We start from the raw sequence: 16,591 nt of genomic DNA, 5'->3' as shown, positions 1-16,591 counted from the left end.
AGTAACCAGTCATGTGATCCACATAGATTAGAATAAATATGTGAAATAAGTTATGAGCTAGCCGGGAAACAAAGCCAAAGCTTATGGCCTAGGCATCTATTCATAAATAAAAATGTCTCAGAGTTGTTATTTTAGGAGCTGGGGCTCGGAAGGAAAGCCCATGGTTATAAAGTTTACAGGAGTGAATATGGGGGGAAAACAGAGAGAGTAAGAGAAAGTCAGGAGCACAGCTAGGGAGACACACAGGAAGTAGGAAGGAGGGACAGTCAGTTTGAGAGGTTTTTTGAGGTGGTGGGCAGAGGGAGAGCTTCCTTTTTCCTTCTGTGCTGTCTGCAGAGGAGAGCAGCAGACTGGAGATCAGCCAGGCCCTTCCTGCCTCCCTGAGCTTGTAGGGTTCACATCAGCATCTGGCTGTACACACACGCACACAGAGGAATTTTCAGCTCCTCTAGTAATTAAATACAGTTAAACGAGGCATCCCTTTCCTGCCGTTGAACATAGGCACTCATGTGAGGTGGCTCCTTCTGACCTCAAACTTCAGCTTCCTGTTCATGTGACTCAACTGACTGGATGATCAAACAACCCTTCAGTCCCCAGCTCTGTGAGGGGAAAAAACGACAACAGCTACAACCTGTTAAACCTCGTCACTGTCCTGAGTCACCCGCTGCCCTTCTGTGAGAGCTAACGGTTCTCTCTCACAAGCAGCCTCTCGGTGTCGGGGTGAGCACGGCTGGTTCTCTCTCACAAGTAGCCTCTCGGTGTCGGAGTTAGCCGTGCTCACCCTACAGCTTCTATCTCAGGTCTCAGTAGTCTTAAGGTGAATTTAAAGAGGAAAAAAAAAAAAGAAGATACAGTTGTTATACAGCACAGATCCAAAGTCTGTCACCTCTGGCTTATTTGTTAAAATATTGCGAAAACGTTTGAAACGGCAGTTACCAAGGTAGTGTAAAAGTTCTACGAAACAAAAGAGAAAAGAGAAAAGAAGTCAGGGTTAAAAGAAGACGAGACACCGGAGTTCTCAAGCACGCCCTGCCTTGCTGTGCATAGGATGCCCCACAGAACTTGGCTGGCAAGAAGGCCCTTGTCAGCTGTGGCCCTTTAACCTCATGGAACCACGCACCAAGTTTACCTCATTTTCAAAAGAAGAAAGACTGGGAGTTTGAGGCCAGCCTGGTCTACAAAGAAAGTTCCAGGACAGCCAGGGCTGTTACACAGGGAAACCTTGTGTTGAAAATATATAAATATAAAAAGAAGGAAGGAAAGAAAAGAAAAGCACACTCTTTGAATTCTGTCTTCTACTGAAAGGTGCAGGCATGGTGTCCCCAAGATTACCACCCACAGACAAGCCGGAAGGGAATGGGTTTTATTTATTTATTTATTTAATATTTTATGTAATTTTAGTTTATGTGCGTTGGTGTAGGGGTGTCAGATCTTGGAGTTATAGACAGTTGTGAGCCACCATGTAGGTGGGTGCTGGGAATTGAACCCGGGTCCTTTGGAAGAACACCACTGAGCCATCTCTCCAGCCCAGGTAATGGGTTTTCTCTGGCCTCCTTTGTCTGGTCTCAGTGCTGGCCTCCTCCTGGGTCCTCAAACACCTGTCTTTATAGATCTAGGGAAATCTGTTCTTCAGGGAAACTCACTTATCCAAGAGTAGAAGATGCCAGAAGCACCAGGCACGGTGGCACATGCCTGCAATCCCAGGAATCTGGGAGGCAGGTAGATCTCTGTGAGTCTGAGGCCAGCCTGGTCTCAAGCCAAGGCTACACAGAGAATCCCTAACTCAAAGAAAGAAAGAAAGACAGACAGAAAGAGAGAGAGAAAGAAAATGCCAGAGCCTCACTCTTTAGTGTCCCCAGCAGCTGCGGAACAGCCACACTGGGGACGCGTGACTGGAGTCTAGAGCCCCTGGTGTGGCTGCATCATATCTGAGTGACTACAGTGGCAATCTTGGCTTCCTGAAACTAGGAGACATGGTGGAAGGGACACTCTGTGATTGCCCAGGCTGCAGCATAAAGACACATGGACCCCACCCCCCCAATACCATTCTTGGGGCCTTGTCTCTGGGAAGTCAGCCACCAGGCTCTGAGGAAGCCCGAGCCAGCTGCTGTGCAGGGAGCTGTGGAGAGGCCATATGCAGGATTCTGGCTGACTGTCAGTCCTAGCTGTCAGACCGTATGTGAGAGATGGTGCCATGTGTTCCCAGACACACACACACACACACACACACACACACACACACACACACACAGCGCCACACTTCCCAAGTGACCCTAGCCAGGCACAGCAGGGACAACTTGCCTACTCTCAGAATTCCTGACCTCCTGGGCCTTGAGAGCACAGAAAAGTAATTTCTGGGTGTTAATAAGTCTGACGTGGTTGGTTAGGGACTTAGGCTGGGCTGTGCAGCGGCCATGGTGATCTGCTCCCTGGGACTTGGTGATTCGCCCTTGGCCTGAAGGAGGAGCCAGTGTTAGCAGCACACAGAACCTTAACCATGGGAATGGGGGGATGAGGGACCTGAAGGTTGAAGGGACAGTGTCCTAAGGGAGGTGGCTGCTGCCTGTGATGGTCACGGGGGAGGAAGGGACATGTCGAAACACACATTTGTCTTTTCACGCCGATCTGTCTACCAAGGGAGGAACAAAGCTGGGAAGAAGGGGGGTAGAGCTGATCTTGTCCCATAGGAGAAGGTCATTGTCCTATGGGGCCACATGTAGTGTCCCTCACTAACAACAAGATGAGGGGTAGCCACCCTGTGGTTGAGCCTAGTGGGAAGAATGGCACCTTTGTGGCTACCGTAGAAGGAGCTTGCCAGATGTCCCAAGGACAGCCAAGGATTGGGTGGCACCAACTGGACTTAGAGTCTCTTAGGAGACACACCTCCAGGCTGGTCTGTGAAGATGCTTCCAAAGAGCTTTGTCAGAGCAAAGACCCGCCCTGAATGTGGATGGCACCTCATTATGGGCTTAGGTCCCACGAAGAAAAAGGAAGATAAATAGAAGGTAAGTGGGAGACAGTGAGTGAGCGAGCGGAACACAGCATTCGTTCATCTTCTCTGTTCCTGGCCAAGGTGACCAAGTGCTTCAGGCTCCCTGCTATGAGGCACTGTCTGCCAAACCGGGAGGCCACATAAACCCTTCTCTCCGTGAGTCGCTTCTGTCAGGTGTTTTGACAGAGTAATGAGGGAAGCAGCGAAGGCTTCGCCCATCTGCGCTCACTGTGCCTGCTGGCTGCCCCACTGAAGTCGGCACCCACACCTCTCAGGCACAGCACACAGAATACTAAAAAATTTAAATGCTGCAATCAGGACTCTGGGAGTCACGGAGCTGGAATTATTTCGGGAAATTTACAAGTTAAATAACCTAAAAGGCTGCAGATGCAAGTGACAGGAAATCGGCAAGGGGCAGGGGAGAAGAACACATCGTCCTTTCTCGGAGACAGAAGTGATGGCCAGAGAAGAATCGCAGAGTCACCGTGCTGTGTAGTTTGTGGACGGCTTGACACAAACCGGGGTCATGTGGGAAGATGGAGCCTCAATTGAGGAGAAAAGCCTTCATTAGGTTGGTGTGTAGAAAAGTCTGTGGGACAATTCTCTTGATTAATGATTAATGAGCGAGGGCGCAGCACACCTGGGCAAGCCCTGGGTGCTGTAAGCAGGCTGAGCAAGCCATAAGGAGCGAGCCAATACACAGGGCCCCTCCATGGCAGGTGCTTCTGTGCCTGCCCTCAGGGCCCTGCCCTGGCTGCCTTCCATAATCGCCAATGGTCAGGAACTGTAAGTCAAGTAGCCCTTTCCTCCCGTGGATTGCTTTTGGTCACGGTGTTTGTCACACTTGTCCTTCGGCGTCTGGCAGCGGGCCTGGGTCCCACTGTCAGCGGGTGAGTCAAGGCACTGCTTGCCTCTGGACAAGGACAGACAGACCTCGGGATTAAAGGTCCCAAAAGGCCCTTTTCGTAACCGGGGGCAGCCAGAGCACTTTACAGTGAGGCCCGTTGCCTGGGCATTAGTCCAGGTTCCCTGTCTCTCAGAGGGAGGTGGGAGTTTTCCGTGGAGTGTTAACAGTTTAGCTCTGTTTAGAATGAGACTGCAGGTCTCAGATGGCAGTGGAGCCCACAGGCCCGCGATAATACACCAAGTGCTACAGCCCCTGCTTTGAGCTGCTGTGCTAAACACAACAGAGGAAGCAGGCAGATGTTGGAAACCCACTTGCAGCCAGGTCCAATGAGACCCACGCCTGGCAGTGCCCACCGAGGTCAGCGCGCGCGCGCGCGCGCACACACACACACATACACCCTGCACCCACCTCAGCACACCAGGCAGCCTTTATTTATAAACCTTGGGCAGTGGGGAGTGGTTTTAAGGGTGAATGTGTCTGATTCACTAGGGCTAAGGGCGGCAGGATACGTAATCTCCACACAGTACCTCATTTACACGCTGTAACACAAAGTCCTATCACGAGGAAAGAAAACAGTACTTAATCATCCTATAGTTGAGGGAATGATTCTAGGTATGGTGAAGAGTCATTTGCCGGAGGCTGGGATCGCCTCTGCATAGGATGAGGTGCTTCCAGGAACTCCCTGTGCTTGTTGAACAAGATCCTTATCAGGAAAGGATTAGGTCTGTAATCTTCCCGGAGGGCCATGTGACACTCCTTGCAAGATGTGGGGTTACCAGATCAGTTGGAGTGAGGACTCCTCTGAGAAAAGGGAGTCCACCTTCATAGACTGAGTGCAAACTGGCTATCCGGAGAAGCCAGACTTCAACCTTACCCAGCAGAGTCCCACAACTGTAACGGAAAACAAACGAAGACAGCGCCCCAGCCCATAGTGTGGCAACATATTTCACATTTACACTGACCGTGGGCTACAGGACTCCAGTACTTACGTTTAGAAAAAAAAAAAAATTTTTTTTTTTTAAAAGCCTGGCCTGGCAGCATGCACCTGTGATCCCAGCACCAGAAAGGCTGAGACCTGAGGATCCCTGGGGGTTGCTGACCAGCCAGTCCGGGTGACAGAGCCTATTCCAAAAGTAAGCAGCCAAGTGGCTGGAGAGATGGCCCAGTGGTTAAGAATGCATGCTGCTCTGGCAGGGTTCTGGTCCCAGTTCCTACACTGGCAGCTCACAACTGCTGTCACTCCAGCTCCAGGGAGGAATTTCACACCTTTGGCCTCCACAGGCACCTGCACCCTCCCACCCATACTCACACACAGAGAGAGATAATTAAAAACAATAAAAACCAGCCAGGTGTGGTGGTGCACGCCTTTGACCCCAGCATTCAGGAGGCAGAGGCAGGCAGAACTCTGAGTTCAAGGCCAGCCTGGTCTACAGAGAGAGTCTGGGACAACCAAGGCTACACAGAGAAACCCTGTCTCAAAATAAATAAATAAATAAATAAATAAATAAATAAATAAATATTAATTATAAATAAAAGTTAAAAAATAAAGTGAAGAGTGACGGAGGAAGACAGTTGACATCAACCTCTAGACACTATACATGCTTACACATGTGTGTACACACACACCTTAAATATTAAAAGGAAAAAAGAGGCACCTGGCCACAGAGGGGGGCAGGACATGAGACAGACACAGCTACCTGTAGAAGCTGACCCAGTCCCAAAGATCACTTACTGCTGGCTCCACTCACCAGCAGTCTTTACAGGCAACGAAAACCCAGGCAGCCTCTCTGAGACCTTCCTGTTGAGCTGGGAGGGACTTTAGACGTCATCCTTAGAATGCAAACTTAAAACGCAGTTAACCACAGCTGTTAAGTCCCACTCTGCAAATGGCACCCCAACTCTCCAGCCCCTGCCGCGTGCGCGAACACACACACACACACACACACACACACACACACACACACACACACACACACACACCCCTCTTTCTACAACTGGATAATACCCTGTAATGGCCCCAGGACTGAGCAGGTGCATGCAGGTGACCTTCAGTTGGAAGAGGCTTTGGACTGCATCAGGGACAGCAGAGTCTCAGGGAACCCCCTAAGCGGAGTCCCCTGCCCTTCAGCTCTTGAGGAAGCAGGCATGAGAAAGACCTTTGCTTATCAGCTGTACCTGGTACCTGAGGCCGCTTGACCCAGAGGTGTTACTGTGCTCAGTGAACACATGGGCGGGGCATTGTTTTCACTGTACAGGTCTCAGATAAGGGACCCCAGCTGCTACCGATCGGGAACAGCTCCCTAATTGACCGTAAGGTCCTGGGGTCTCCTGACTCAGGGTATAGTGAATGCTCACCCACCTTGGGGTCATTACAAGCTGAGTGAGGTGCAGTGTGCCGCCTTACAAGCTAGCTGGCTTTACCATGCTGGCTTCATATCCGACCCACTGCCCAGACAATGTAAGGAGAGCCACCTAGCATTGTGTTCTCGGGCTAGGGTGGTGCCAGGCAGCACCAAACGGGCTGCAGCCGCCCAATCGCTCCTCAGGGAGTCATTCCCAAAATGGACGCCAGGTGGCGCCAGAGCCCGCACACAGCCGGCTCAGACAAACTTACCCTGTAACGGGGAAGTTACATTGCTTTCAAAGGAGAAATTTCTTTCTTTCTTTCCTTCTTTCCTTCTTTCTTTCTTTCCTTCCTTCCTTCCTTCCTTCTTTCCTCCCCTCCCTCCTTCCCTCTCTCCCTCCCTCCTTCTTTCCTTCTTTTTTCTTAATTTTCCTCTCTCGTTCTTTTGTTGTTGTTGTTTTTCTCCAAGACAGGATTTCTATGTGTAGCCTTGGCTGCCCTAGACGTGCTTTGTAGACCAGGCTGGCCTTGAACTGGGAGATCCGCGTGCCTCTGCCTCCTGAGTACCTCAGCATAGGCCCCTGTTAAGGTCTAAAAGCCCAACTATCCATTGTTTCATCTGTAAATATCTCAGTTCCTAACTGAATAAAACAAGCACATTTCCCCCAACATGGTGTGTGTGTGTGTGTGTATGTGTGTGTGTGTGTGTGTGTGTGTGTGTGTGTGTGTGTGTGTGTGTGGTGTGTGTAAAAGAGATACACAGAGACAGAGACTAGAGACAGAGAGACAGAGATGGAGGAGAGAGATTGATTTCCCCTTGGTGTCACTCTCAAAGTCACATTTTGTGACATATAGATCCCATCTGGTCCAGGACAGCCAAGGATACACAGAGAAACCCTGACTCGAAAAACCAAAACCAAAACCAAAAACAGATCCCATATGGGCTATCCATACTAATATCCTTGTGCCAACATCCAAAACATAATCTTGACTGCAAACACCCTTTTCCAAGCCTAGCCAAATTCCATGCTATTAGGACCTGGTGTGTTTGGGAGCCACGGGCAGCCAGTTATGGAAAGGTGAGCAGCTGGCTCCAGGTGTTGATGAGCCAGTGGTGAAGTTGATGTTTGAACCCAGGTCTGCCAGACTGAGAAATCTACACGTTCAGCCACGCACCTTCATCCCTTGTTCCTCATCAAGACAGTTTGTCCCACCTCAGCTCAGGCAGCCTGGCCACATGAGTTGGTGGACACCAGGAAAGTTTCACTGTTGGGGTGGTGGCTGTCTCATCCCTTGGGAGCCAGTTACTTGGAAGGGTAGGTGCGGAGTGGTGCAATCTGTTACCACACCAGCCCATCCCCCTCCATCTGAAGGCATTTATCCACACCTGGCATGCTAGGATAGAAAAGAACAGCCAGGAAATAATCTGACGGCACATGAGAGCAAGTTTAGAGAGACCATGGTGGAGTTTTGGGAGAGAGGAGAGAGAGGCCTCCAAGGGTCCTGCCTTCTCTTGTATCAATAAAAGGAGAGCTGGGAAGGCAATCAAAGCGTTAGGACCACCATATTTTACTTGCTTTCTATTACTGGAATAAACACCTTGGCCAAAAGCAACTTGGGGAGGAAAGCGTTTATTTTTTATTTTATTTTTTTAAAGATTTATTTATTTATTTATTTATTTATTTATTTATTTATTATGTATACAATGTTTTGCCTATATGTATGCCTGTCTTCCAGGAGAGGGCACCAGATCTCATTATAGATGGTTATTATGAACCATCATGTAGGTGTTGGGAATTGAGCTCAGGACCTTTGGAAGAGCAGACAGTGCTCTTACCCACTGAGACATCTTTCCAGCCCAGAAAGCATTTATTTTAGCTTACAGCTGTAGTTTATCAGAGCGAGAATTCAGGTCAAGGACTTAGGTAGGAGCACAAGCAGGAATCATGGAAGAACATTGCTTACTGACTTGCTCTTTATGGCTTGCTCACCTTTAATTCTTATGCAATCTAGAGCCACCTGCATGGGCTGGCTCGAAGGTTAAGAGCACTGTCTGCTCTTCCAAAGGTCCTGAGTTCAATTCCCAGCAACCACATGGTCACTCAAAGCCATCTATAATGAGATCCAGTGCCCTCTTCTGACCTGCAGGTGTACATGCAAATAGAACACTGTGTACATAATTTAAAAAATCTTAGAACCACCTGCATGGTGGGCATAGGCAATAGTGGTCCAGGCCCTCTGATATCAACCATCAATCAAGAAAATGCACCACAGACAAGCCCACAGGCAAATCCTCAATTGAAGTTCCTTCTTCCAAATTGTTCAACTCACAAAAAACAAAACTAACCAGTACAATTAACCCCTTGTCACCTTGACACACAAACATATCACTTTCTTGTCTACCCTCAAGATTTCCTGTTAATATCACAATAGAACATAGTCCAACTTTAAGGTCCCACAGTCAGATGGATGTGGTGGCACACTCCTTTAGTCCCAGCATTCAGAACGCAGAGGCAGGCATATTTCTGAGTTCAAGGCCAGCCTGGTCTACAGAGCAAATTACAGGCTATCTAGGGCTATACAGAGAAATAGTATCTTGAAAAAACAATCAATCAAACAAACACATGGCCCACAATCTTTAAAAATGTCAACACTTAGCCAGGCGTGGTGGCGCACGCCTTTAATCTCAGCACTCAGGAGGCAGAGGCAGGAGGATTGATGTAAGTTCGAGGCCAGCCTGGTCTACAACGTGAGTCCAGGATAGCCAAGGCTACACAGAGAAATCCTGTCTTGAAAAACAAAAAAGCAAAAAAAAAAAAAAAAAAAACATAACAAAAAACCAAAACCACATTATAACAGTTCAATATCTCTTTAAAATACTCAAAGTCTCTTAACACTGTGCTCGTATTAAATAATAAAAAGTTAGCACACTTCTCACTCTAAGAGGGAAGAATGGGGACACAGTCACAGTCAGATCAGAGCAAAACCAGACTCCAACCATTTTAAACAGTTCAGTGTCTAATGTCTGGGATTCACAAATTGTCTGGTCTCCAGAGGGCTTGGATAGGCCCGCCTCTCTACTTCTGCCATCTGCAGCATGCACAACGTGTCTCATAGGCTGAAGTCAGCTCCACAGGACACCTGCCACTGTCCTTAGTGGTCGTCCCACAGTCCTGGCTCTACAATACACTGAGATCTTAACTGCAACTGAGGCCGCATCTTCACCAACAGCCTCCCCTGGTGATCCCGTCAAGTGCTGCCAAGCATTAGCTCCTCTACGTGACACCTCCAACCTTGAGATGGTCACAACTGAGGCTTCAAAACCAGGAATGTGGGAGCCTCTTATGTGCTACCAAGTTCAGCTGCTGGCTAGAGATGCAGCCTTGGCCCCCTCTGGACCACGGCTTCTGCGTGCTGACTCTGAGGAAGCACTTCTCAGAAGATTTTTACCCCAACGATACTTGTATCTTCTTAGTCGAAGCTGATTTCTCAGCCCCAGCTAGCCAGCACCAAGTGTCCCAGTAACACAAAGGTTCAGCCGGTGCTGCCGGTCTCTTGTCAGTCACAGCTGACTCTTCAGCCCAAGCTGACCAGAACCACTGGTTCTTTTTGTTTTGTTTTGGCTTTTTTGAGACAAGGTTTCTCTGTGTAGCCCTGACTATCCTGGCCTCACTCTGTAGACCAGGCTGACTTCAAACTGTAGATCTGCCTGCCTCTGCCTCCAGTGATGGGAGTAAGGGCATGTGTCACCACCACCTGGAAAAACACAGATTTAAAAAAAGAAAACCTTATTGATTTCTTATGAATTTCACATCATGTACCCCAATCCCACTCATTTCCCCATCACTTCATATCTGCCTCCACCCATGCAACCTCCCCCCTCACACAATAAAATATAGAATTAAAAAAAAACCTTGTCATGGAAGCTATAGTGTGTTACAGTGTGTCACAAGTATACCCTTTTGTCCACACATCTTTGCTTGCAAATGCTCATTGCGATGACTTGCTGGTCTGGTTCGAGGCCTCTGGCTTCTGCTACACTGTCAATACTGGATCCTCACCTGGACTCCTCTCAGATATCCTGTTGTTGCGCTGTGTCATGGAGACCCTGCAGCTTTGGATCTGCAGGACTGGCCCCCTCACATACTCCAGCAGTTCATAGATGGGGTAGATGTTGCAGTGGACCAACTTCAAGGCCTGGAACTGGGCCTGGGAGTTAGCTGAGTTGGTCAGCCCACCAGGCAAGCTCTCCTGCACCTGCACCACCAGGGAGAGCTCTCCGGCAGGGCTCCAGCTAGCTCACCCAGTGCCACAGCTGGCAAGGAGCAGGGTCAGCTCTCCCGCTCTCATGTCCTCGAGCCAGCTTACCCTTGCCTTCACCACCAGGGCCAGCTCTACTGTGCTGCCCAGACCAGGTGCTGGGCCCACGCTCAGGAGTACTGTAGCCCAGTGAGGGGCAGGGCCAGCTCTCCGGTGTCTCATGACCTCAGGGCCAGCTCTCTAAGGGTCTCATGACCTCTGACCTGCCTCAGGGGTGAGAGGGGTGCTGGGAAATGGGAGGGGGCACCATAGATTCTTAATTCAAAATATCAGTTAACAGTACAATGGAGTCTTTGTTTCTCTCTGAGCTATCACAGGCTAGGCCTCAATCGTCCGCACTGCTCTCGGCATTATTTTCCCAGCTCTGAGCACTCAATGGCTTTTCTAGTCCAAAGTTCCAGATGCTTCCACAATCCTCCCCAAAACAACATGGTCAGATCTCTCACATCAATAGTCCATGTCTGTCCTAGTTTTTTTTTTCTGTTGTTGTGTAAAATACTGGCCAAAATCAAATTATGGAGGAAAGGGTTTATTCGGTTTATGTGTCCTGATTATGGTCTCTCACTATGGGAGATCAGGGCAGGAACTCAAGTAGCAGCCGAGGCAGAGCACGCAGGACACTGCTTACTGGCATGGTCCTCACGGCTTGCTCAGCTTGCTTACCTGCCCTACGATGACACCATCCCCAGTGAGCAGGACTCTCGCACATTACTCGTCAATCAAGACAGATGCCCCCACAGACATGTCCATGAGCCAATCTGATGGAGGCATTTTCTCAACCGAGGTTCCCTCTGCCCAAGTGACTCTACTTTGTGCCAAGTTGACAACAAAACTAACTGGTGCAGCCACCCAACAACATCAAACACTGAAGGAATGCCTGACTCCATTGCTGGGTATCGACTGCTGTGACATCACACTAGAGTCATTCAGGGAAGGCATCCCCTCCCACAGAGGAGCAGGTCACCCTTAGGACAGCCAGCAGCAGCAAGGCATGGGGATCGTTGGCAGAAGACCCAGCTCCTTCACACACACTCGCATACACAACGAGTGGGTGTTTGTTCACACACATACATATGCACATATATAAGCACATACCCCCCCACAAAGACCCATGTGCTCCCCCACTCACACTGACACAGTTGCACACACACAGGCACAGGAAACAACTCCGACTCTTGTTAGGATCCTAACACAAACTACCATTTTTTCACATTCATCCTGGATGTCTAGTTGCTCCCCAGTACCCAGTGAGCTGTCTCTCATGGCCCAGAAATGAAGCCATAATAATCCCTATGTCTCCAAGGAGAAAGCCAGGCGACCATCTCACGGCCATGTCCTGGTTTCCATGTGACCGGGAGATGGTTGAGGGAGAGCGGTACTATGCCCCGTTGCCCTTACCTGTGCTCGGGGGTAGTTCTGCAGACAGGGTATCAGCTCTGCCATGGTCTGCCCTCGTGGCAGATCTGATACACAGCCGTGAGCAAGGGAAACTTGTCCAGAAGGGCCTTGTGCTTGAGGATGCGGTGCACCCGGGCGGCTGTGTGTGGTCCACTCAGCATCTCTCTCTCCAACTCCTCAATGCTTTTTCCTGTCCTGGCGAAGGCTTCGGCTACCTTGTGGTTCCGACCCCCGTAGCATTGCTGACTAGGTCGGCCACCCTGCAGCTCTCCAGGAAAATGGCCTAGAACACTTGGCCCTTGGAGAAAGTCCTGACAAAAGCACTCATCTCCAGGAGGCCCCGAGCGGATGACAGCAGCCTTGGTGCTGTTTCCGCAGCAGAAGCTGTCGCAGAAGCCAGCCCCCCACGGCGACAACGTTCTTTAGAGCCCCACACAGCTCCACCATGTCTGAGTCTTCCACCACAGTGACTTGGAATTTAGGAGTCTGTAGCAGCTCTTTGAAGAGAAGGCCGTTCTGCAGCCCCGTGCTGCCGAGCAAGGGTGGTCTCACGGAACTGCTCTGCGGCCACCTCATTGGCTATGTTGGCCCCTGTCAGCACGGTGACATCCATGTCCACCTTCTCTTGGATGATGTCAGAGATAATCTTGAGGCCCTTGACGAGGGAGAGGCCCAGGGCCTTCCTGGGCACCAGGTCGGCCATCTCGTCATAGACCGTGCATATGATCCGGTGTGGAGAAGCAAATATGAACAGGTCTGCACCCTGCACGGCCTGGCTGAGACTCGGGGTGGCCACCACATTCTCTGGCAGCCTGTGTCCAGCCAGGTACTGCACGTTTTCATGGTCCCTGTTGATGATCTCTGTCAGCTTCCTCCCGTTGACGATTTCTTCAAATACCCACGTCTTGACCGTGGAGGCCAATTTGTCTGCGTTCTTCACGTTCCCAATGATTTTCAAAACAACGGAACCCCCCCCCCCCCCGAGTTCCCTGATGCCAGGATCGACACCTTCAGGGGCTTTGCCACCACTTCCAGGCTGGTATCCTGCTGTGGGGACCGTGTCTTTCCAGCTGGCTGCTGGCCACCATCTGCTTGGTCTAGCCTGCAGGTACCCTGCCCTGCCTGCCTTCCCTACCTGCCTGAGAAAGCCATTGACGACCCGAGCGCGGTGGCTCATGTCTACAATTCCAGCACATGGAAGGAGGTTCCGGCCGGAGAGCTGACTCCTGCTCAAGGACAGCTTGAGCTACAGAATGAGACTATCTGAAAACAAATAAGATAAATAGAGATTTCAAAAAGCAAGGCTGGATACAGCTCAGCTGGTGGAGTACTTGGTCAGTGCTCACGAGGCCCTGGGCTCTAGTCCCACCAGGTGTGGTAACCAACGCCTGTGATCCCAGCACTGGGGAGAGAGAGGCAGGAGGGTCAGAAGGTCAAGGTAAGCATCAGCTCCAAATACATGACCTGAGATACACGTCTCAAGATAAATAAATGAACAAATGTATATAAATCAAATCAGCAGACATTTATAAGGCGATCTGATGCTTAAGCATTGCATATTTGATGAAATTAATAAAACAGTATGATTTTTTTAAAAGCATGATTATGATGACAATGCTTATAGATGCATTTGCTTTGAGGCAGGGTCTCCTGTTTTCCAGGCTGGCCTTGAACCTATGAAGTGGAGGATGACCTTGAATTTCTGGTAGTCCTACATTCACCTTTGGAGGGCTGTATTTGTAAGCATACAGCACCACCATGCCTGGTTTATGGGGTGCTAGGGACTGAACCCAGAGCTTCATGCATGTCCAGCATGCTGAGCCACATCCCCAGCCCCGCCCTGCCCCCACACGTATTTAATCTCAACCCCCAGGAGGCAGAGACAGGTGGCTCTCTGAGAGTTTGGGGCCTGCCTGATCTACATAGCAAGATCTAGGCTTTATCTTTTGGAGACAGTGTGTGCCTGTGTGTGGAGGCCAGGGGCTGGTTTAAGTTTCTTCCTCAATTGATTTTCACCTTATTTTGGAAGACAGGTTTGATCGTTAGATCTGGAGCTCGCTGCTCAGGCTAGGCTGACTGGCCAGCAAGCTCCATGGCCTTCTGTCTCCACTCCCCAGTGCAGGGATCACAAGGGGCTTTTGATATGGCATGCAAAGCCAGGTCCTCGTGTTTGCTTGGAAAACACTTTATCAACCAACCAAGCTCGTCAACCACAATTAAATTTTTTTTAAGGGCTAAGAATATAAACTGGGCAGTAGGCCACGTACTTAGCATATGCGAGGCACTGGGTTCGATCTCTAACCCTGGGTGGGGGAATTAAAAATTAAAACAAACAAAATATAAAGACACAGGGTCTATGCCCAGGTAGCTAATCACCCTCTGCTGGCACCTTTTTCTCGACACCTCCGGAGGAGCACCGTTTCTCCCACAGCGGCCACTAGGCGGCGCATGAGTCCGAGCAAGGCATTTTGAGGAGCGCGGCAAGTGGCCGCAGAAAATCAGAAGGTCCGGTGAAGTTCCCTACCTGTGGAAGGATTGCTGGAGGCTGCAGGGGCGGGTGATAAAGTCCCTCAGCCTCCATTCTTCCAGCCGCAGACCTGTCCCTCCCTCCCTTCCTAGGTCAGTGAGGACTACCACAGATATGAGCAGGACTCACCTCAGACCATACTCCCTACCTGCTGGGGCCAGAGACCCTGTGGTGGGACAAGGTCTCTGGCTTTAGACATAGGAGAGCCCGCAGATTTACAGGAGCCACCTAGAGTCTATGATTCTGGAGCTGAGGGAAGAGTTCCTCAGTCTCCCTGGCCTTTAGGGAAAAGGGAAAAGCAATCAAACAGAAAGCTGCGTTTAATGACTTGAAACAGCCACATCAGCAGTCTTTTTCGTTTGTGTTTTTGTTTTTCGAGACGTTTTTCTGTGTAACCCTGGATGTCCTGTAACCAGCTCTGAACTCAGAGATCTGCCTTCCTCTGCCTCCTGAGTGCACTAGCATTGTCTAGCTTATTTCAGCAGGTTTGTTTGTTTGTTTGTTTGTTTGTTTGTTTGTTTTTGAGACAGAGTTTCTCTGTGTAACAGCCCTGGTTGTCCTGGACTCACTTTGTAGACCAGGCTGGCCTCAAACTCACAGCGATCCGCCTGCCTCTGCCTCTCGAGTGCTGGGATTAAAAGCGTGCGCCACCACGCCCAGCTTTATTTCAGCAGTCTTCGGATGTGAGAGAACAGGACAGGAAAAAAAAAATGCGAACCTCTATGCTTCACTGTGGCTGATTTTGACCTTTGACCTGGTTAGACTGAGAATCACCCAGGAGGTTAATGAAACAGTTCTCTGGGCCAGGGCATTTCCAGGAAGAAATAAATGAGGGGTGAATCCCTACTGAGTGTAGGTGGTGCCACCCCATAGGTGAGGGACATACACAAAACGAAGTGGGGGAGGGGGGGAAGAAAGAGTGGTAGTGGGTACTCTGTCCTTCCGTTTCCTGTCTTGCCTACCACGGTCCCAATCTGCCGGAAGTGATGACGTCAGGGACCACAGACTGATGCCTCCGAATCCGTGAGCCAAAATAAACCCCTTACTTTCTTGCTGTCTTCTCGGGTATATTGTCTCAAAGATGACTTCAGTGCCCGACACTCAGGGCGTAAGGACCCTTGCTGTCAAGTCCAGGAACCCAGATTGGATCTCCAGGACCTGCACAGTGGGAGGAGAGGGTCAATTCTCACAAGTTGTCCTTTGACCTCCACCCAGGCATCCTGGCTGTGCAAGTGCACACACGTACACATTCACACACACAGTGATTTTTTTTTTCGAGACAGGGTTTCCCTGTTTAGCCTAGGCTGTCCTGGACTCTCAGGGTAGACCAGGCTGGCCTTGAACTCACAACCATCCACCTGCCTCTGTCTCCCGAGTGCTGGGATTAAAGGCGTGCGTCACCATGCCAGGCCACAGTGAAATATTTTAAAAGAAAAGAAAAGGAGAGAGAGGGGGGTGGGGAGAGCGGGAAATCTCTAATTGCACTGGCTTCCAGCTAAGGATGCTGAGGGGCTGTGATACAGGGCTAAGTGCACACGGCAGAGCAGCCAGCCTGCACAAAGCCTGACCTGGCTATGTTCCATCTGCCTGCCACTGTAACACATACTATCCCCACAGCTACCGGATGCACTCTTTTTTAAAGGGGTAAGCAGTGAATAAAACATCTGAATAAACACCTGTCCTGGTACCTATAAAAAGATGTTTAGGATTTCCAGTCACTAAGAAAAATGAAAATGAAATTTAAACAGGTTATCACCGCACACCTAGAGAAACATCTAAGACAGGACTGACTACAGCGACCCTTGGCAGAGATGCAGAGCAAAGGGGACCCTCACTCATGACTGGACAAGAGCTTGGTAGTTTATGGAAAGGTGAAATGCAGACTCTGGACGTCGCTTGCCTCCTTGTGACAAGATACCCGACGTAACTCCGAAGGAGGCAGAGGTTCTTTTGGCTCCGAGTTTTAGACACATGATCATGGTCAGAGGCTCCGTAGCACCTGTAGCATGGTGAGTCATCACAGTGGGAAGGCGTGGTGGAGGAAACCTGCTCCCCTCAGCCAGAGAGCAGAGGTGGAGAGGAAGGGGCTGGGGACAAGGTACA

At 50.0% G+C, this 16,591-nt stretch overlaps 1 pseudogene across 1 annotated transcript; it reads right to left on the bottom strand.

Annotated features, from left to right (window-relative positions):
* Window positions 1-2,383: 2,383 nt before the first annotated feature.
* LOC311599625 (glycerol-3-phosphate dehydrogenase 1-like protein) lies at window positions 2,384-13,138 on the bottom strand (annotated as a pseudogene). The gene is made up of 3 exons: window positions 13,097-13,138; window positions 11,962-13,008; window positions 2,384-2,455 (listed from the first exon to the last, which is right to left on the bottom strand). The product of its transcript is annotated as a glycerol-3-phosphate dehydrogenase 1-like protein (transcript).
* Between the last annotated feature and the right edge of the window lie 3,453 nt (window positions 13,139-16,591).

The sequence above is a fragment of the Acomys minous genome, assembly GCF_964271855.1.
Source record: "Acomys minous genome assembly, chromosome: 6".
Lineage (NCBI taxonomy): Eukaryota > Metazoa > Chordata > Mammalia > Rodentia > Muridae > Acomys > Acomys minous.
Note: the sequence above shows the minus strand (reverse complement) of the source record. Positions and strands in the feature narration are given on the sequence as shown.